The sequence below is a fragment of the Rattus norvegicus genome, chromosome 17 (genome assembly GCF_021556685.1).
Source record: "Rattus norvegicus strain SHRSP/BbbUtx chromosome 17, alternate assembly SHRSP_T2T, whole genome shotgun sequence".
NCBI classification, from domain to species: domain Eukaryota; kingdom Metazoa; phylum Chordata; class Mammalia; order Rodentia; family Muridae; genus Rattus; species Rattus norvegicus.
In genome coordinates this window covers 41851255-41873032 of record NC_141550.1, presented here as the reverse complement: position 1 = coordinate 41873032, position 21778 = coordinate 41851255, and the positions used below count along the sequence as shown (strand labels likewise).

At 39.7% G+C, this 21778-nt stretch overlaps 1 pseudogene; it reads right to left on the bottom strand.

Moving 5' to 3' along the window:
* Positions 1-12448: 12448 nt before the first annotated feature.
* LOC148000150 (small ribosomal subunit protein uS14 pseudogene) lies at positions 12449-12656 on the bottom strand (annotated as a pseudogene).
* Between the last annotated feature and the right edge of the window lie 9122 nt (positions 12657-21778).

Here is a 21778-nt window from a genome sequence, read left to right as displayed (position 1 = left end):
TCTGACAACAGCAAAACAGAGAAATAAGGTGAGAAGGGCAAGGTGTCCTACCAGTATGAGTTCCAGGGACTATTCAAAACGTCTTTTGAGTAGCCTTGGTCCGTCCCACCCAGCTTCTTTCAAGTCTGTCAACTACTTCACTGCTCTTCTATTGTAGAAAGCTTAGTTACCCATACTGGAAAGAGTATGGATTAATATAGTAATGGAAATAATTTATTTATTAAATTTACAGAGGGCAGAGGCTTCTTAATTGGAACTCCATGCAGAGAGAGAGCATTACCAATAGTAGAAACAGAGGCTAAGGGTCCCAGAGATGCTGGTGTAGGGAGGAGTATGCTTATGGAGTCTTCAAGAAGAGGAGAATGTATTTCATTGAAGTCTTCAAGAGCCAGAGCACATTCACCTGTTTCCTCCTCACAGTTACTAGTGCTTTCTCTTCTTGTGAAAACCTAAGTTCTTGGCTCCTAACCAATATCTGATAAGTTATTGTCTTAGTTAGGGTCTTATTGCTGTGAACAGACACCATGACCAATGTAAGTTTTATAAGGGGCAACATTAAGTTTTATAAGGGACAACATTTGATTGGGGCTGGCTTGCAGGTTCAGAGGTTCAGTCCATTATCATCAAGGCAAGAGCATGGCAGCATCTAGGCAGGCATGGTGCAGGAGTAGCTGAGAGTTCTACATCTTCACTTGAAGGAAGCCAGGAACAGACTGAGCACCCTCAGGCAGCTAGGAGGAGGGTCTCCAAGCCCACCCCACAGTGACACACTTCCTCCAACAAGGTCACACCTTCTAATAGGGCCACTCCCTGGGCAAAGTATATGCAAACCATCACAGTTACTCTCTCTAGTCTTACACAGTAGTTAATAAGATGAGGCTGTGAACTCTTAACCATAGATAAGACATGACATTGCACCGAAATTAGTCTTGTCATCCAAAGGATGTCATTTCTATCCAGTTCCTCTCCCTTTTTGTGAGTGACTTCACTTTGATCACCAATATTCTTTTGGATTTGACTTGTCTTGATTGCCACGAGGCACTTCAAAGACAGCAGTGAAAGCTGAAGGAAGAAATGGAAGTTCCCTGAGGAAAGAATGATGATATTGAAAACAAATACTTGATACTTCCTGTGATGGTTGGTTCTGTCAGTCTGGCATAATCTACAATTGCCTGGGAAACAGGATGTCCTTGAGGGATTATCAGTTGAGCCTGTGGGCTGGTCTGTGTGGGATTATCTTCTTGTTTTGTTTTGGTTTTTTTTGGTTTTTTTTTTTCTTAAGACAGGTCTCACTATGTAGCTCTGGCTGTCCAGGAACTCCCTATGTAGACCAGGCTGGCCTTGAACTCACAGAGATGCTCCTGCCAATGCCTTCTGTGTGTTTGGATTCAAGGTATGTGCTACTATCCCTGGCTGGGGTTGTCTTGATTACATTAACTGTGCTCAGAAATTAACAATGGCTAGGCAGTGAGTGAACTCAGAACCTGTCTCAACGTCAACAGAAAAAGTACCAGGGCCACTTACTGGATAAGGACCATATGGCACTGCATGTCAGAGTGAGAGAGGAGTAAAGGCAGGCAATTGTCAAATACCTGGTGGTTTATTTAGTTTTAAAACATTCAGAAAGTAGAGCAACAATGCGAGTAACAGTTAGACACTTGTCACTCTGAGAGAAAAGGAGATGACAATTGACCAGCTATCCTGGCCTATGGCAGAGAAGTGAAATCCCAAAAATGTTGGTTGTTCCTATTTAGGTTCCTTGTACTTTATTTTCTTTTTTCTGGGTCCACCCTTTCCTTCTCCTGAAAAGTATTCTGATAGACCAGTCTGACTCCGTCTTAAGAGTAGAAGCCAGATTGTTACAAGGTAAAAATAAGTTTATTCCTGTTTTCTGTAAAACTTAGGTTTGACCCATGTCTTGACCCACTTTTGGAATTATGACATGTACTATACTCTGGAATTTGACTCACTCCCTGTGTTAGGATTTCTATTGCTGTGTAGAGGCACTATGACCATGGAAACTCTTATAAAGGAAAACATTTAATTAGAGATGGCTTACAATTCAGAGGTTTAGTCCATTATCATCATGGCAGAAAACATGGCAACATGAAGGCAGTCATGGTGCTGGAGAAGGAGCTGAAAGTTCTACATCTTGATCTATAGGCACCAGGAGGAGAACTGACTTGAGCTTCTGAGACTTTAAAGCCTGTCCCCACAGTGACACACTTCCTCCAGCAATGTGATACCTACTCTAACAAGGCCACACCTTCTAATAATGCCATTCCCTATGGGCCAGGCATTCAAACACATGGGTCAATGGGAGCTTTTCCTATTCAAACCACTATAGTCCCTGGTGGTATCCTAACCTCCACCTTGATAAGGTATTCTGCCAAATAATTTTGAGATGTTTTTGAAATAATTTTGAGATGTTTTGCCAAGTTTCTACATAACCAAAATGATTACTCCTAAAATCCCCCAACACTTGGAAATTCCTTAGCCTTTTAATTCTGGGAATATAAAAACCCCCTCTTGATTTTTGGGTTGACCTTTCAAATCTCAAGTTTGGGGAGAGGCAGTTGCCACTCTTTTTATATATTGTGCACATATAATAAAGCTTGCCATAAATTTGGATAATTTGGGTAATGGTCTTTGCTCTCATTCAGCGGGATTAAAATTTCAAAAACTATGCCCTGTGTAATGCCACTTGAGTCTAAAACTAGGACAGTTGAGGGAATCCCCTTCCTCCCTGTCATATGCAGATTAAATTGAAAACAAAGTACTGTTTGTTTCCTGTTTCTGAATGTCTGTTTCCTGGTGTCTGAAAGGAGCAAGGAAAGGTCGGGAAGTCAATGCTCACTAAGAAAAATGAACGGCAGTGATCATGAACATTTGACTAAAGGTGGAGTAGTTGACATTGAGGAGGGCGATAATAAAGCCCAACACGGGCTCTCCATGGCCTCTCTGCTGAGACTGAGTACACAGAGTGTCCTCATGAGTAGCTTACAATATGAGGCAGAAATCACTGCAGCTGGAAGGAGGCTAAGAGATGGAGGAGACGGATGCTACACTATTCTACCTTGGCTGCTAGGCCCAGAGGAACCTAGCCAGAATGTACTTCAAGGACTGCCTGGGGATTTTTGCTTTCATCCAGGAACACTGAGGCAAATGAGAATAAGAATGTGAGAAAAAATTAACTTTCTTGCATTCCATACAAAAGAATAGTATGGACAAACAATAAAGAAAGAAGTTAAGAGTTGGGTTTCCTTGGTTCTGCTGGGATTTCTCAGTCCATCCAAACTCATCCACCCCACTTTTCCTTGTACTTGTCCTATCATATTGCTTTCGATATTCCACCTAAAGTCTGGGAACAGGCTGTGCTACCAACTCCCACCCAACTGCCCTTTATCCACGGATAAAAGACACACATAGTTGCTCATTTTCAACTTGCCTTCTAACACAATTGCTGGGAGCTACTGTCTCCAGCCTAGAAAATTGTGCCCGTATCAATATTCTTATCTCTATACCTCTCCACTTGCCCTAAACTTTAGGTGGTTCATTACAACCCAGACTATCTGTCTGTAGGAGCAGCCTGTGTGGCCACTCTGTTTCCAGATCTTACATGGCTGGTCAACTTTTCTCCATGAGAAATCTGGCAAACTCTGTCTCTCCTCCCTTGCATCTGAGTCTCTTCCTCCAGGGACCCAGAAGTTCTGCCTATCCTTTCACCCAGCAATTGGCCCATGGCTTCTTTACTAACAGATCCAGAAACAATTGGGGAACAAAACAGCATCAGAATCACCCCTATACCGCACCTTTTCTGTCCAATAAAATATTTAAAAACAACCCTCTTCTCCCAGACATAAATTGAACAAAACCACAACAATCATGCAAATTACACAGTATGATATAAAACAATATTTAATCTATCATATTTGTCAGTTAGATCAAGGACTCTACCATCACTCCTAACTTAAAGAATTATGACTATATCCCTAGATTGTGTTTATTTATATTTTGGCTTGTAACACCATCTAAAAATCATGTCTTCCACTCTATAATCTCTCTCTCAATGTTAAACAACTTGAGTTTGGTTATGAGACTAAAACTATTCTTCAACCCCATCATAAGTCTGAGAACAACTTAGATATTACCTGGGTATATAGAAAGCACCAAATATAGCTTCTCAAATTTAAACAATCGTAGAGACAGCTGACTACCTGCACAGTCCCCTAATTCCTCAAAACATTGGAGCATCAGTCATCAGCCTCTGGCCCAGGATCATCTAACAGACTTTTACAAAGCAGAATTATTAAGGACTACTTGCCCTGTATTGGCAGAGTCAAGAGTGAACAGTTGACCATTCTCTATAATGTGTCCTTTTCCTGGAAAGTGTTTTGTCTGCACATGAAATAGGCAATTTCTGACCGGGGCTACCTCACCTGGTGATAAAGATGCTCAATTTCTGGGGTGCTGTCAATAGCAGACATGTCTCATTGACAAATGATTAAATAACATTAAATGTCATAGTCTGTGAATTTCTGATGTTCTTGAAGACTATATACCATATATATACCATATATATGGTAAATACGATATATATATATATATACATATATATATGGTAATCTGAACTGTTAAGCCTTGTCTATTTTTACACACACACATATATATAAAGATATATAATATCTTTTATGATTAAATCAGAATCCTACATAACCATGAGTTTGCTATCTGGCCTTTAAGTTGTATTAATTAATCATCTAAAAACAGTTCATAATGGCATGCAGAAAAACTGCATCTAAGCTTTGTATTCTTAAATGTGTTGCATAGGCACAATGCCTATCTCAAATTTTTATCAATATAAGAAATGCATACCAACAAAAACCTTAAATCTATTCTGTACCAGTGTAAGTAATTATAACTTCAACTTCACATCCATTATAAAAATTTCTACCAACTAAGATTATGGCTACCAATTGTGTCCTAACTATTTCTTCCCTGTTCAAAATTATGACCATTCCAAAATTATCCCTTAAAAATTACAACTTTTCTATAATTTGTAAAATAATCATTACCAGACTCTCAAAGCCATGGAATTGAGTTGATGAATTCCCACAACTTATTCCTGCTGAACAGGGGCAATGAAAAATTCTTTTTTTTTTAAGATTTATTTATTTATTTTATGTATGTGAGTACACCGTTGCTGTCTTCTGACACACCAGAAGAGGGTATCGGATCCCCATTACAGATGGTTGTGAGCCACCCTGTGGTAACCGGGTATTAAACTCAGGACCATCTCTCTAACCTGTAAAAATTTTTTAAAGGACTGGGGACAGATAGGAAAATTAGAAAATTTGGTTATACTTAAGAAAGCTAGCTTTAGCATCTGTTTTCCAGTCTCTGTATGCTTAGAAGATTCAGGGCTTGACTGGTCTGACTAGGTCCATCTAAAAGGTTGAATGGTTGAATGAGGCAAGTTGACTTGGAACCTATGACAGTCCCCAAAGCTGTTTGGGGCAGCAAGTCAGTTCAGCAATCTCTGAGGATGAATCTTGCTAAAAGTGTACAGTCTGTAATCTATGAATCTCACAACCAAAATTTTAGTACCATTAAGATATTCATATAGATTGTGCAAGGTAAGGTTGAAATTTTGCTCCTTGTTTGAGCAGGTGAACAACTGTCTTTTTTACGAGTTAAATGTATTAATAAGTAATTATAATAAGTCTTCATTCATGCCATGTGAAGGATGGCACAATGAATCTTTGCCTGTCCTATTTGATTTTTCTCAAACTTGTATAGTTCTTCAGGAAGTCTCCCCCTGCCATGTCTGATCCATATCACTCTGGAAGGAGTCCAAAGACATGTCTTCTTTCCTGTCAACACAAATGCAGAGACTTTCTCCCCAGAAATCATTAAATGTTTAGCTTGACCTCTCTACCAGAAGGATTTTAATGTAACCACCAAATTCAAGATCACACTCATTTTGATAACTAAAAAATTCAAAGCAAATAAAACAATCTAAACAAACACTATCTGTTGAGGCAGTGCTTCTACTCTCCTCTGTCCCAACCATCATGAGATGAAGGCCTAAATTATTTATTTAATATCTCTATCTACTTACTCTATGAGCCTATTTCCAGGCTCTCTCTTTATATAATTTCCAAGGTCTAAATTTCTACTGTCTGAGATAGGTTAGGCACCCTATCCATTGGCTTCAATCTAATTTTCTAAATAGAATGCCTCAATATATTCATTTCTCTGTAATTATTTTTTATTAAATTATTTTTTTAAATAACTTTTATTCACCTAATGTAATTTTCATCTTTTTTTTTTCAGAGCTGAGGACCGAACTCAGGGCCTTGTGCTTGCTAGGCAAGCGCTTTACCACTGAGCTAAATCCCCAACCCTTATTAAATTATTATACTCACCGTATAAGCCTATTCTTAGGCTTCTAATCTGTGATACCAGGATAAATTATTCCAGAATTCCGGTGGAGCCCACGTTCAAAGAATTTGAGTATTGTCCTGGCAAGACCTTTTCAAATCTCCTCTAAAGCATTTTTTTCATTCAATCTTCCTAACTTCTCCTTTCTGCAGAGCTTAAAATATCTGTATACTTGAGAACATTTAAACAATCACCATTATACTCCCTTCTACTTAAACAATTAAATCAAATTTTATTTTTCTCTATCCTTTGATTGTCTACTCCTTGAAGGCCAGTAGCCTTTACAATCTGCCTCTCTTTGCCTTCCTCTGAGCAACCAGTCTCTTGCACAGCAGGAGCTCCTAGCACCTGGACCCCAAACTATTTGTATTAGTTCCCAACCTCTAAAAGAATTTCCAATGTGACTCAGGAAAATCTGTGTTCAATTCTATCTTTAAGAACAATTAAACCAAACTTTAGAATTCTATCCTATGATGACTTGCTTGTAAGAAGCAGATGGCCTTTACTGTTTAGTTCTCTGCCTCAGAGTATCCATCCCGTCTCTTTTCACAGCAGGGGATCCCAGTGTCTGGGAGCTGAGGCTCCCCCTGTGTTCCTCTGTTTAAGCTTGCTGCTGCTGGAGCCACTCAGCTCTGCTCACTGAGAAACCAATTTTCCCTCTTCCTAGACTTATATCCATCCTTCTGGGTGATCTATCCGAGAATTACTAAATTAATAGTGGATTCTTGCCTTCCCTGTTGCGTGCCATCTGTTGTGTGTTGCTTTCAATAAATACCCTGCCTAAGTTCGTGGAGAGGACTGCACTACCCAGCTTCCCTTGAATCCACAGACAAAAGACACACACACACACACACACACACACACACACACACACACACACACACACGGGGGGGGGGGGGGAGTTGCTCATGTTCAACTTGTCTTCTGACACAATTGCTGGGCACTACTGTCTCCAGCCTACAAAATCCTGTCTTTTATCAATATTCTTATCCCCACATCTCCCCATGTGCCCTAAACTTTAGTTGGTTCATTACATCCCTGACTGTGTGGCCACTCTGTTTCAAGATCTTATATGGCTGGTCAACTTTTCTCCATCAGAAATCTGGCAAACTTTGTCTCTCCTCCCTTGAATCCCCACCCCCACTCTCGCTCTCGCTCTCACTCTCTTGCTCTCTCCATGTATCCGGACATCCTGCCTAACACTAGGCTCCCTGATCAGAAATCGAACAGTAGAGCACCCAATCCTAACTACTAGATACTCAACACTGTCTTGCTTCATGGCTGTTCCTTATTTTCTACCTTAGTCCTCTTCTGACCTCAGACGCCCCTATGCACAATAAGGGAGAAAGGTTTCCCCTTGAACATCACTTGTCTAAAACATAGGCATGCACAGCCATGGATTACTAACCTGATTTTCATAGGTGTATATTGTATCTCTCACTCTAGGGCAGTTAACTCTGATGTCTGAATTTCTCACTACCCTGGTTACATCAATAGAGTTAAAAAGAAACCATAGAAGATATTCAATACTTGGTTATGTCAGAAGAGGTACATTTTTTACTCCTCAGTTTCTGCATTTTCTCTTTATCATTGAATGATGGTCCACTTTCTCAGCTTGTTTTCTCAGGTTATCTTACTGCTACATCTAAAAACAAAACAAAACAAAAGACAACAACAACAACAAAAAACCCAAACCAAACAAACACCCCTTTCTTTTTCTTGTTGATTTCTGGAATATTTACCATCACCCTTCATCTACTGCATTCTGTTTTCTAGAGACCCTTTCTAATACTAATGCCTCATTCTAGCTTTCTTGTCACAAATGGAACCTATGGTCTCTTCCTGCTTCCCCATTGGCAGGACATTTAGTGACATCCTAAGAATATGAATTCTGATTTCCAGCATAATGGTCCCCATTTTTATATATTTAAAAACTCACTCTATACTGATCCATCTAGCCGTGGCTTTGCTTTGCTTGGCACATGGATCCTCTCACAATCGTGAGAATACCTTAGTTCTAATGTCTAGGGTTGGTGAGGCAGAGATACCGAATTCCTGTATAAGACTGAAGAACACTCTAAAAATGTTTTGGTAAAAATAAAAGGTGGCGGAACCAGTTTCCATGCATACCCTAGAGGTCTGGTTCCCACTAGTTCTGGCTCCAGTGGGTCATTGAAACTTTTTTTGTTGAGGCTTGATTTTAACGGGTTGTTGGGAGTTTATACTAAAACTATTAGGGGTCAGATGCTGGGAATGTGAACAAAGTCTACAGTAAAAGAGCCGTGAGATAGGCGGTCTCTGTATGAAACTGACGTGGCAGCGACCTGCCTGGTCAGAAAGTACTTGGGGGCAGTGTGGAGCTGCTGAGATAAATTAAGGCTACTTCCAATGGCAAGCTGGAACCAGAACTAGCGGGAACCAAACCACAAGGCTACGGGCAAGAACTGCCTCCTCCGCTTTTTATTTTTACCGCAACATGAAAAGAATGCAAAATGCTCAGAGAAAGGATGGCAGAACTGGGTAGAACCTGGTTTTGTATTAAGGGTACAGTGAACATAGTACAGTCTCCACATTCTCCATCAGATTGGTTCTATATGATGCTATCTACGATTACCTACATATTGTGTTTATCCCTAAGGACTCGTGTTGGGAGCTTAGTCCAACACATCTTGGCTCAGTGTCATGAACAAGTTCTGGGACCTTTAAGAAGTGCAGTCCTTAGACAATTTGTGCTTGTCCTCAGAAGGGAATATAAGATCTGACTTTGTCTTTGGCGTTCTGTTTGGAAATGTGATCACGTGCTTTCTTCACTATATATTCCTATATATTCACTATATATTCCTAATGCTCTGGCATGAAATCTTCTAAGTGCAGAGTTGATGCCAGGCACCGTGTCCTTGCATTTCCAGAACTGAGTGCTAAGTGATCACATTTTCTTTAATGAAGTTAGCCTGCCTGAGGAAGTTCATGGCTGGGAAAAAAAGCACATTCAAGCACCTTCTAATTTAGGTACACTATCCCACATACAGGGCAAACAGTGGATACTCTGAATGTTTCTTTTTTTTAATTATTGGTTATTTTTATCTATTTACATTTAAAATGTTAATTATTGGTTATTTTTATCTATTTACATTTAAAATGTTATCCCCTTTCCCAGTTTCCCTTTTGAAAACCTCCATCCCCTTTCCTCCCTGCCTCTATGATGGTGCTCACCCACCTACCCACCAACTCCAGCCTCACCATCATAGCATTCCCTTTTGCTGGGGCATTGAGCCTCCCCAGGACCAAGGGCCTTCCCTCCCACTGACAAGTAAGGCAAACCTCTGCTACATCCTCTGCCTTACAGAAGCCTTACAATTTTATGATGTCCCATTTGCCAGTTCTTGTTCAGGAATGTTTCCATTGTGCCTATGTGTTTGAGGCCCTTGCCCACTTTCTCTTCTATTAGTTTCGGTGTATCTGGTTTTATGTGGAGGTCTTTGATCCACTTGGACTTGAACTTTGTACAAGGAGATAAAATGGATTGATTTGCATACTTCTACATGCTGACCACTGGTTGAACCAGCACCATTTGTTGAAAATACTGTCTTTTCTCCAGTGGACAGTTTTAGCTCTTTCGTCAAAGATCAAGTGACCATAGGTGTGCAGATTCACTTCTGGGTTTTCAATTCTATTCCATTGATCCACCTGCCTGTCTCTGTACCAATACCATGCGGGGATTGCTCTGTGATACAGCTTGAGGTGAGGGATGGTGACTCCCCCAGAAGTTCTTTGTTGTTGAGAATAGCTTTTGCTCTCCTGGGCTTTTTGTTATTCCAAAGGGATTTGCAAATTGCTCCTTCTAACTCTATGAAGAATTGAGTTGGAATTTTGGTGAGGATTGCAGTAAATCTGTAGACTGCTTTCAGCAAGATGGTGATTTTTTACTATATAAATTCTGTCAATGAGCTTGAGAAATCTTTCCATCTTCTGAGATCTTTTCAATTTCTTTCTTCAGAGACTTGAAGTTCTTGTCATACAGATTTTTACTTGCTTATAGTTACACCAAGGCTTCTTTGTTATTTGGGACTATTGTGAAGGGTGTCATTTCTCTAATTTTTCTCCACCTGTTTATCCTTTGAATAGAGAAAGGCTACTAATTTGTTTGAGTTAATGTTATACCCAGCCACTTTGTGGAAGTTGTTCATCAGGTGTAGGAGTTCTCCAGTGGAATTTTTGGGGTCACTTAATTATACTATCCTATCATCCTCAAATAGTGATATTTTGACTTCTTCCTTCCAATTTGTATCCCTTTGACCTCTGTTTACTCTCTAATTGCTCTAGGTAGGACATCACGTACTATATTGAATAGGTAGGGAGAGAGTGGGCAGCCTTGTCTAGTCCCTGATTTTAGTGGGATTGCTTCAAGTTACTCTCCATTTAGTTTGTTGTTGGCTACTGGTTTGCTGTATATTGCTTTTACTTCAGTTAGGTATGGGCCTTGAATTCCTGATATTTCCAAGACTTTTATCATGAAGGGGTGTTGAACTTTGTCAGCATCTAATGAGATGCTCATGTGCTTTTTTTTTTCTTTGTGTTTGTTTACATAGTGGATTACATTATGCATTTCTATATATTGAATCATCTCTGCATTCCTGGAATGAAGCCACTTGATCATGATGGATGATTGTTCTGATATGTTCTTGGATTCAGTTTGAAAGAATTTTATTGAGTATTTTTGCATCGATATTCATAAGAGAAATTGGTCTGAAGTTCTCTTGTTTTGTAGGTCTTTGTGTGGTTTAGGTGTGAGCATAATTGTGGCTTCAAAGAATGAATTTGGTAGTGTTCCTTCTGTTTCTAGTTTGAGGAATAGTTTGAAGAGTATTGATAGTAGGTCTTCTTTGAAGGTCTGATAGAATTGTGCCCTAAACCCATCTGGTCCTGGGTGTTTTTTGATTGGGATACTTTTAATGACTGCTTCTATTTCTTTAGGGGTTATGGGACTGTTTAGATGATTTATCTGATCATGATTTAACTTTGTTACCTGGTATCTCTCTGAAAATTGTCCATTACATCCAGATATTCCAGGTTTGTTGAGTATAGGCTTTTGCAATAGGATCTGACGATCTTTTTGAATTTCCTCTGTTTCTATTGTTATTTCTCCCTTCTCATTTCTGATTTTGTTAATTTGGATACTGTTTCTGTGCCCTCTGATTAGTCTGGATAAGGATTTATCTATCTTGTTGATTTTCTCAATAAACCAAGTCCTGGTTTTGTTGATTTTCTCAACGAACCTAGTCCTAGTTTTGTTGATTCTTTGCATAGTTTTTTTGTTTGTTTGTTTGTTTGTTTGTTTGTTTCTACTTGGTTGATTTCAGCTCTGAGTTTAATTTTTTTCTCTTTATCTCCATCTCTTGGTTGTATTTGCTTCTTTTTGTTCTAGAGTTTTCAGGTGTACTGTCAAGCTGCAAGTGTATGCTCTCTCTGTTTCCTTTTGAAGGCACTCAGAGCTATGAGTTTTCTTCTTAGCACTACTTTCATTGTGTCCCATAAGTTTGGTTAGGTTGTGCCTTCATTTTCATTAAATTCTAAAAAGTCTTTAAATTCTTTCTTTATTTCCTCCTTGACCAAATTATCATTGAGTAGATATTTGTTCAGTTTCCATGTGTCTGTGGGCTTTCTGTTGGTTATGTTGTTATTGAAGACCAGTCTGTGGTGATCTGATAAGATGCATTGAATTATTTCAATCTTCTTGTATGTGTTGAGGCCTGTTTTATGATCAATCATATGGTCAATTTTGGAGAAGGTACCGTGAGTTGCTGAGAAAAAGGCATATTCTTTTGTTTTAGGGTGAAATGTTCTGTAAATATCTCTTAGATCTATTTGGTTCATAACTTCTTTTTTTTTTCTTTTCTTTTTTTTTTGCCTTCACTTTTTTTATTCTGTGTGTACAAAGACTAGCATGATTAGTATCACTGGTTAGACAGTCAGTTTTACTGGGTAGACAGTTGAATAATCCATTCAGGTCGCTTAGTCCAACTTAATGAAGCCTATGTCCTTCGCGTACTGTTGGAAGCACTCTCGGCACATGTTCAGCCTGTATTTACGGATCAGACCATGGCAGTTAGAGCAGACACAGCAAGAGCAAGAACCCTGGCCAAACTTCCGAGGATGACTCCAGTAGAGCTGCTAGTGACCCATCTTGCCTTCAGACGCCCAAGGAGGAAAAGAGGTCATAACTTCTGTTAGTTTCGCTGTGTTTAATTTCTGTTTCCATGATCTGATAGAAGTGGAGTGTTGAAATCTCCCACTACTATTGTGTATAGTGAAATATATGTTTCGAACTTTAGTAAACTTTTTTTTTTAATGAATGTGGGTGCCCTTGCTTTTGGAACATAGATGTTGAAAATTGAGAGTTCATCTTGGTAGATTTTTCCTGTGAGGAGTATGAAGTGTCCTTCTTTATCTTTTTTTGATAACTTTGGATTGAAAGTCAATTTTATTAGAGTACAGCTTGTTTCTTGGGACCATTTGCTTGGAAAATTTTTTTTCCAGTCTTTTACTCTGAGGTAGTGTCTGTCTTTGTCACTGAGGTGCATTTCCTTTTTGCAACCAGATGCTGGGTCCTTTTCACATATCCAATCTTTTAATCTATGTCTTTTTATTGGGTAATTGAGACTATTGGTGTTAAGAAATATTAAGGAATAGTAAGTGTTGTTTCCTGTTATTTTTGTTGTTAGAGGTGGAAGTATGTTTGTGTGTCTCTCTTCTTTAGGGTTTTTTGAAGAAAATTATTCTCATGCTTTTTCTAGGGTGTAGTTTTCCTCTTTGTGTTGGAGTTTTCCATTTTTTATCCTTTGTAGGGCTGAATTTGTGGAAAGTTATTGTGTAAATTTAGTTTTGTCATGGGATATCATGGTTTCTTCATCTATGGTAACTGAGAACTTTGCTGGATATAGTAGCCTGGGTGGCACTTGTGTTCTCTTAGGTTCTGTATGACATCTGCCCAGGATCCTCTCGCTTTCATAATCTCTTTTGAGAAGTCTGGTGTAATTTTGAAAGGTCTGCCTTTAATGTTACTTGGCCATTTTCCCTTATTGCTTTTAGTATTCATTCTTTGTTTTGTACATTTGGTGTTTTGACTATTATGTGATGGGAGGAATTCCTTTTCTGGTCCAATCTATTGGCTTATTGTATGTTCATGGGCATCTCTTTCTTTAGGTTAGAGAAATTTTTTTCTATAATTTTGTTGAAGATATTTACTGGACCTTTAAGTTGGGAATCTTTGCTCTCTTCTATATCTCTTGTCCTTAGGTTAGAAGTCCTGTCCCCCTCAAAAAGGCCTGAGCAGATAGATTCAGTGCAGAATTCTACCAAACCTTCAAAGAAGAATGAATAATACTCTAATTATTCCACAAAACAGTAACTGAAGAAGCATTTCCTAATTCTTTTTACAAAGCTATTATTAGTCCATACCAAAACTGCAAAGATCCAGTAAAACTTTATAGATAAATATCGATTGTGGACGTAGGCACAAAGATTCTAAATAAAATACTTGCAAACTAAATCTTAGAGCATATCAAAAAAAGTTTTCTACCCTGATCATATTAGCTTCATCCCAGAGTTGCAAGGGTGGTTCAAATATGTAAATCAGTAAACATAATCAGTGCATGAACAGTCTAAAGGACCAGAGATACCGTCATCTCATTAGATGTAGTAGTGGAACTTTAAGAACATTCACATCCCTTTATGACAAAAGTCCTGGACAGTAAGAATGCAAAGCACATATCCTAATATTATAATAGAAATTCACAGCAGTCTTATAGCCAACAATAAACCAGAAACTCAGAGCATTTACACTAATATCAGGAGCAAAGCAAGGATGATTATTTTTTCCAACCTATTGAATATAATATTTAAAGTCTTATAAAAACTGAAGGGGATACAAAAAGGAAAGGTGACATTTTATTCATAAAAGTCCAAAAGGGGTTGGGGATTTAGCTCAGTGGTAGAGCGCTTGCCTAGCAAGCGCAAGGCCCTGGGTTCGGTCCCCAGCTCCGAAAAAAAGAAAAGAAAAAAAAAAGTCCTTAAAGACTTCAGAAGGAAACTTCTAGAGCTATAAATTTTTCAGCAAAATTCCATGATACAAGCTGAACACATGAAAATAGATAGCCTTTCTACATACAATGGAGCAAGAATCAGAGAAACATTGTTAATTGATAAATATTGTTATCCTCAGGAAACATCCTGGAATTTAGAAACAAAATCTTTAAGACACAGAAGAAAGAAATTGAAGAGGACACTAGAAGATGGAAAGGCCACCCATGCTCAAGGATTGGTAGATTTCCTATTGTGAAAATGAAATTTTCTTGCCAAAATCAATTTACAGATTCAATGCAATCACCACCAAAATTCCAGCAGAATTCTTCATAGAAATTGAAAAAATCAAATTCATATGGAAATTAAAACAAGGGTTGGGGATTTAGCTCAGTGGTAGAGGGCTTGCCTAGCAAGCACAAGGCCCTGGGTTCCGTCCTCAGCTCGGGAAAAAAAGAAAAAAGAAAAAAATAGAACTGTAAGCAGGAAATTAAAACAAAACAAAACAAAAACAACAACCATCCTGAGAAGAGCTGAAACAATCCTGAATGATGAAAAGAACTGTTGAAGATTACCCCAGATTTCAAGCTGTATCATGGAGCCATGGTAATAAAAACAGCGTGGTGTCTACACAAAACCAGACTCACTGATCAATGGAATGGAACTGAGGACTCATGAAAAAGTTCACACACCTATGGACCACTGATTGTTGACAAAGAAGCAAAACACAAACTGAAGAAGAGACAGAAGTCTGACTGCATCTGCATCCCAAATGCTTGCAAACAGGACAGCTGCATATACAAGAATCAAAATAGATTCATGTTTATCACCATGCACATAAAAACTCCCACAAGACCAGATTACCCAGAATCTGATAAAAGACAGAGTCAGAGATAGGTTTGGAATCATTGGCTCAGAGAAGACTTTCAGAATAGGACACTGACAGGACAGGCAGTAAGATTAGTAAAACAGAACCCCATGAAGCTAATAACCTCTGTACAGCAAAGGACATTGTCATTTGGCAAAACAGCAGGATGGGAAAAACTGTTTACAAATTATATATCTAATAGGTATATAAAGAATTAAAAAAACTGAACATTAAGAGAACAACAAAATTAAAAACAGCTTCAGTACTAAACAGAGAGCTCTCAAAAGATGAAATGGAGATGGTAAGAAATTAAGAATGCTTAACATTTTAAGCCACCAGGGAAGTACAAATCAAAACTACTTTGAGATTTCATCTTACTTGCATCAGAGTGGTCAAGCTCTATAAAGCAAATGACAGAACATGGGCCAAGGATGTGGGGAAAGGGGAAAGCTTACTCATTGTTAGTGGGAATCCAAACATGTGCAGCCACCATGGAAATTAGTGTGGCAGTTCCTCGGGAAGCTGGAAATAGATTTTCCTCAAAATACAGCTAAAACTGGCATGATGGCGCATGTCTCTATCCCAGAACTTGGGAGGCAGATGCAGGCAGACCTCTGTAAGTTTGAGGGAAGTCTGGTGGTCTACATTGTGAGTTCCAGGATAGCCAGGGCTATGCAGAGACAGCTTGTTACAAACAAACAAACAGGCTAATAAGATACATCTGTACCACTCTGAGGCATACACACAAAGGACTCTATATCCTACTATGGAGATATTAGCTGATTCATATTCATTGTTGTTCTATTCATAATAATTCAGAAATTAGAAACAGCCTAGATGTCTACTGATGAATGAATAATGAAAATGTGGTACATTTATACAATGGAATATTATCCAGCTGTTAAGCAAAATGATATTTTGAAATTTGCAGTTAAATGGATGGAGGTAGAAAAAATAATCCCGAGAGAAGTAACCCAGATGCAAATGACTAATATTGTATGTTGTTATCTCTTATGTGTGGGTGTTGCTTTTAAGCTTTTGATATGTGAGTTATAATCTGAAAAACCACAGAGCTTAGGTATTTAGTAAAGGACAGAGGTGGAAGAGAGGATCTCTCTAGGAAGGGGAAACAAAATGTAGTTGTTATGGAGGGACAAATAGGAAACTAGAATAGGAGGATTAACTAGAGAGCTGGATGGAAGACAGGGATAAAGGAGGGAATGTGGAGGGAGGGACAACTAACAGCAATTGCCATTGGAATAACCACAGGGAAACCTAATAGTGTAGAAGCTTCCTAAAATATATATGCAAGGAATCTAATGGAGTCACCCATAAGGAGAGACAATGCCATATGTAGATAGCTAATGACACCAAGTAAAACCTTCAGGGCCAGGAATGGACTACATCTTGTTGAGGCATTGGTCTAAGGGGCCCCATGGAAACCTCCAAACATCACAGGCTATTCCCAAGGCCCTTGGTTACTCCTGGTAAACTGATGGTTAGGGCAGATTGCTGAAGAGAACACTTTTGTCATTGAACATGGAGGTGCCCAGGTGATTTTGAGATGGAGCTGTTTCTCCTCCATACATCACGGTGGAAGGGAAAGTCTCAGTTGATCGACCCAGCTCTCAACATTTCTGAAATTCGCTTACTTTTGAAACAGTACAACAATAACAGTTATTGCACAATGGGGATTGCTAGGATTAATTTGTTAGAGGAATAAATAAGCGAATGAAGTCATATCCCTTTTTGTGCCTTAATTGCAGCCAGGCACATTCAGAGTACCAAGCTGAGAAGGGACTTGTCCTGCTTCCTCCATCACATGGTAGGGAATAAGAGCAGACATTTCCTTGCAATGTCCAGTGTGGCCTAAGTCTTCTCATTACCCATCTGGTCAAAACACTGGGAATTGATTTTAGTGTGATCACTAACCATCAATGGTTACTTGTTGTTGTTGTTGTTGTTTCAAATGTGCCTTGGAATTCTCTTTAGTCCTTTATTTTTACCCATTGTCACCCTGTTACACAAGCAACTAATTGACCCTGGATGGAAAAGGAGGTCTCTTTGTCCTCTCTGTGGTTGGACCTCAGGACCTTCTGGTCAGGAGCTTGACAGACCTGCAGCTGCACTGAGACTGCCTCTCCCATCTTCAACTTCACATTACAAATGTCTTAGTCTCCAAACATCCTGTATCCACTTGCAACTTATAAAGAACAAAGCATCACTTGGATTTTGCACTCTAGCAGCTAGTGCTGCATCTGAAGCATTTCACATGCACAGTGATGACACCCACACCCATCTGGGATGCATCCAAGCAAGGCCCTCTGAGCTGAGGGAGCAGGTTCACTTTTAAGTGCCTTGTGCCCCTCCCTTACCTCATGTTTCACTCCTCTGACACACCCATCCCTCAGGAGTCTTACCTCCATGTTCTCGTTGGAAGAAAAGTAACAAGGAGATTTTTCAATCACTGGTTTAATGAGTGAATGAACAAGTAAGTAGTCCTCACACTCATTCTCCATCCACACCATGCTGTTGGATCCTCTCCTTCCATCTGTGTCTTCATGACTAGAGACATCCCCCTTGCAAGATTTCCACAACCTAAGGTTTTTAGTTCCATACTCCCTTAATTAATTGAAACAATTTATGAGTTTGTTCCATGGAGTTCAGTTGAATTTTGGCAGCAGAAGGACTTGTCCACATCTGCCCTTCCCAGATACAATGAAGGATCAGGTAAATTGTTTTTCAAGTGTCTCAGAGTTGGGAAGTGACAAGGCCTGAACTGGGAAGCAGAAGTTGAGGATCAAATGACCAGCGTTTCCTCTGCACAGTAACTCACTCATTAACACCCCAGATATCTAATCTCCCAACCTCCACAGTCTTGATTTAGACTGGGCTCCTGGTAAGAGTCTCCTGCCCCAAGAGCTGGGCTCTATCACTGTGGGACACTGCCAGGGCAGTTCCAGACCAGGAAGGCCTTTAAACCCAGGCTGTAGGAGGGCCAGGCAAGCACACCCACTGCTTAATCCTCCAGGAGGGAACTACTGTCCATCATCTCATTTCAGATTCTACAACAGAAGAATGCTAATCCTGGATTCAGATATTCCATGGGAAATGTCCCACGTTAGACTGTCCACTCAAGACACCTCAACTCAAGAGGGTCCCATTCACGATGTTTCAACCATCGAGGTGGAGGTGTCCTTGATGAGTTCAGTGGTTGTTTTTCAACCAGTTTAGGAATGTCTGGCAGGAGACAGGGCAGAGTGTAGGGCATGCCACACTGCCTTCTGAAGGTAAAGACAAAAAGAGAAGAAAGGAGGGTAGAGCTCGGGTAATCGGGACCACCCCGAGGAGAACGCTGTAGACACTGGAGAGCTTTTGAGGGAACTCGAACAGGTGCCGTAAACGGTTACAGCCAAGTGATTCTCGGTTTTACACAGAGCTTAGAAATCGGAAACTGAGATTAGTGGGAAGGAGGCCACATCCCACTCAGGCCCAGTAAAGGTTTGTCCACATGATGTTGGTGGTGGCAGTGCAGTGCTGTGGGAAGCTTCCTTCAGGTGGGGCTCAGAAGTGAAGCAAAGCAGTAGAGTTGGCAAAAGATGGACAAGGAAGGTTCCAGAGAAGTTACAGCAGGCACAATGTGGAGGTTTAACAGTAAAGTTCTACACCTGCACAGAAAAAGTTCTTACTCAACGTTGTCATGCATTTGTTAGATAAACAGAATACTGAAAGAAAACTATGGAACTCCAAAGTTTATACTTTTAAGTGTGACAGCAAAGAGTAAGATCAACTTAGTCCAAAATAGACATTTCTTCCACAGAATCTAATAGAAGACTTAAGAATGACTAGAAATTCAAAGACCTTGGAGGATGTGAGCATCGATCCCACTACCTCTCACATGCTAAAGTGAACACTCTACCACCTGAGCTAATCCCTCCACACAGCAGACTCCTTCTTGTACTTTCTTTTATGGCAAAGAATTTCTACTGGCATTCACAATCTACTTGCTATAGTTAGAATTCAGGAACACATGACCATAAAGTCTAAAAACAAAGCCAAAATTCATATTTCCTAATTGTAGGGAATGAGCTGAAGGTCTAAAAACACATAAAAAGTGAGAAGACTCATGCTTCCATCTGGTTTTGAACTAGGGACCTCTCACGTGTTAGGCAAGCACGATGACCACTATGCTACAAAAGCACCTTGAGACTAAGCAATTTCCTAATTTCTACACATGTATTCAAAATGTGCTTAGTAGATGGCATAATGTTTTCTTTGCATATATGTATCACAGGGTAGTTAAGTCAAAGTAACTAAGATGGCTGTCCCTCTCCATCCCTAGCACTTGGTGACCCCACTCTGCTCTACTACTGCCAACTGAACACTCAGATTGCACTCTGTAAGTACGGTGGAGTTTGTCCCTCTGTGGCTTAACACCTCACTTAACACCATGTCCTCATGGTGACTGCAAGTGACACAGCCTCTTTAATAAAGGGCGGAATAACTAACATTCCATGTGTGTCTACTGTGTTTTCCTCTGTCCACTGATGGACAGTAGCATGATTTTGTATCTTGGTTATTAGAATAATTCTGCTATTAATACAAATGTGCAAGTGTTTCAGAAGACGCTGCTCCATCTCCATGAATGCTCAGTATACAGTGAATGTCTCAGAACACTTTGATTCCACTACTGTGACCTCATGCCCAGTGAAGCGCAGCCTCTGTGACTCTGTTTTCACTTTCTAAAGAAATTGTCATGCTAGAGCACTAGCTGCTCTTTCAGAGGACCTGACTTTGAATTCTAGTACCACAGGGGAGTTCATAAGCGTGTTCAGCTCCAATACGTAGGCATCTATTGCCCTCTTCTGGTCTCTTCTGGTCACTGCACATAAATACCTGTAAGTAAGAACTATTAGACTTTCCTGTGGATCTATCTTCCCTTTGTGTCAACCAATGTTACACAGAGAACAGTTGGTTTTGGTTTTTTGTTTGTTTGCTTTTGTTTGTTTGTTTTTTGTTTTTGTTTTAAACCAGGAACTCGCAGTGACCACACTGCCCCTCCTTCCTACCCCACCTTCATCCTTCATCCTTCGAGCCTCTTGGTTCGAGATCTCGGGTCCTCTTAGCTCTTTCCCACAGCCCCCCTCCTGAGCCTTTCCTCATAGCACATCTCCATTACTTTGTGTCAGCAATTGATCAGAAATGCTTCCTACCATGAACCCCAGGAAGCACACTGAGTTGGGACACAGGCAATTTCCACTATCCTTCCTGCCTTCCATTCTTATCTCCCCAGACCTCCCTAGTCCTGTAGCAGTCTGCCTGCAGGAGCCCCTCCTCCCAAGTCACCTCCACTCTGTGGGGACTGATGCCAATCCCGGTCCTCTAGCTCTTTCTCACTGTCCCTCTGCTCACTGATAACAGAATAGCAGATTAGATTCCATCTTTCTACTGGATGTAAGGAATAAACTTCCTCATCAAGGAGAGATATCATCTCATGGTAAAAGGATGAAAAAAGTTATTCTAAGCAAATGGTCCCCAAAAGCAGGCAGGTACAGTTATTTTAATATTAGACTAAATAGACTTCTAATTAAAACTGACCTGAAAAGATAGGGAAGGATATACTACATGCTCTTTAAAGGAAAAATCCACTAAGCGAATACTGCAATTGTAAATAGTTATGCAATAAACACAAGATCACCCAAGTTCATAAAAAAAAAAAAAAAAACAACAACCCACTACTACTGCTAAAACCACATATTTATAGCCTACAGTGATAGTGGGTGGCTCCCCACTTTCCTTAATAGATAGGCCACCCAGACGAAAACTAAACACAGGAATACTGCAGCTAAATAATATCTTAAGTCAAATGGGCCTCACAGACAACTACAGATCATCCAACTGAACATGAAAGAACATGCTTTCTTTTCAGCACCTCATGGAACTTGCTCCAAAATTAGCCACATACTAGGATACAAAGCAAGTCACAGCAGATATAAGGAAATTGGAATAACATTCTACCTCTTATCTGACCACCGTGGATGAAAGCTGGCTATCAACAGCAGCAGAAAGTATACAGACTCATGAAAACTGAATAACAGCTCATTACTGAAAGAAAAATGGGTCAAGACAGAAATCAAGAAAGAAACTAAATCCTTTTTAAATTGAATGAAAATAAAAACACAACATACATGTTCTTACTGGACACAAGGAAGGAGGTTCTAGGAGGCAAGTTCATAGCACTAACTGCCTACAATCAAAAGACAGGAGAATCTTGTAATAGTAAGTTAATGATGTAAGTGTTGTTCTGAAAGCTTAGACAATGACTACAAGGAGTAACAAAACCCAACAGAGAAGAGAGCAAGAAATAATCAAACTCAGAACTGAAAT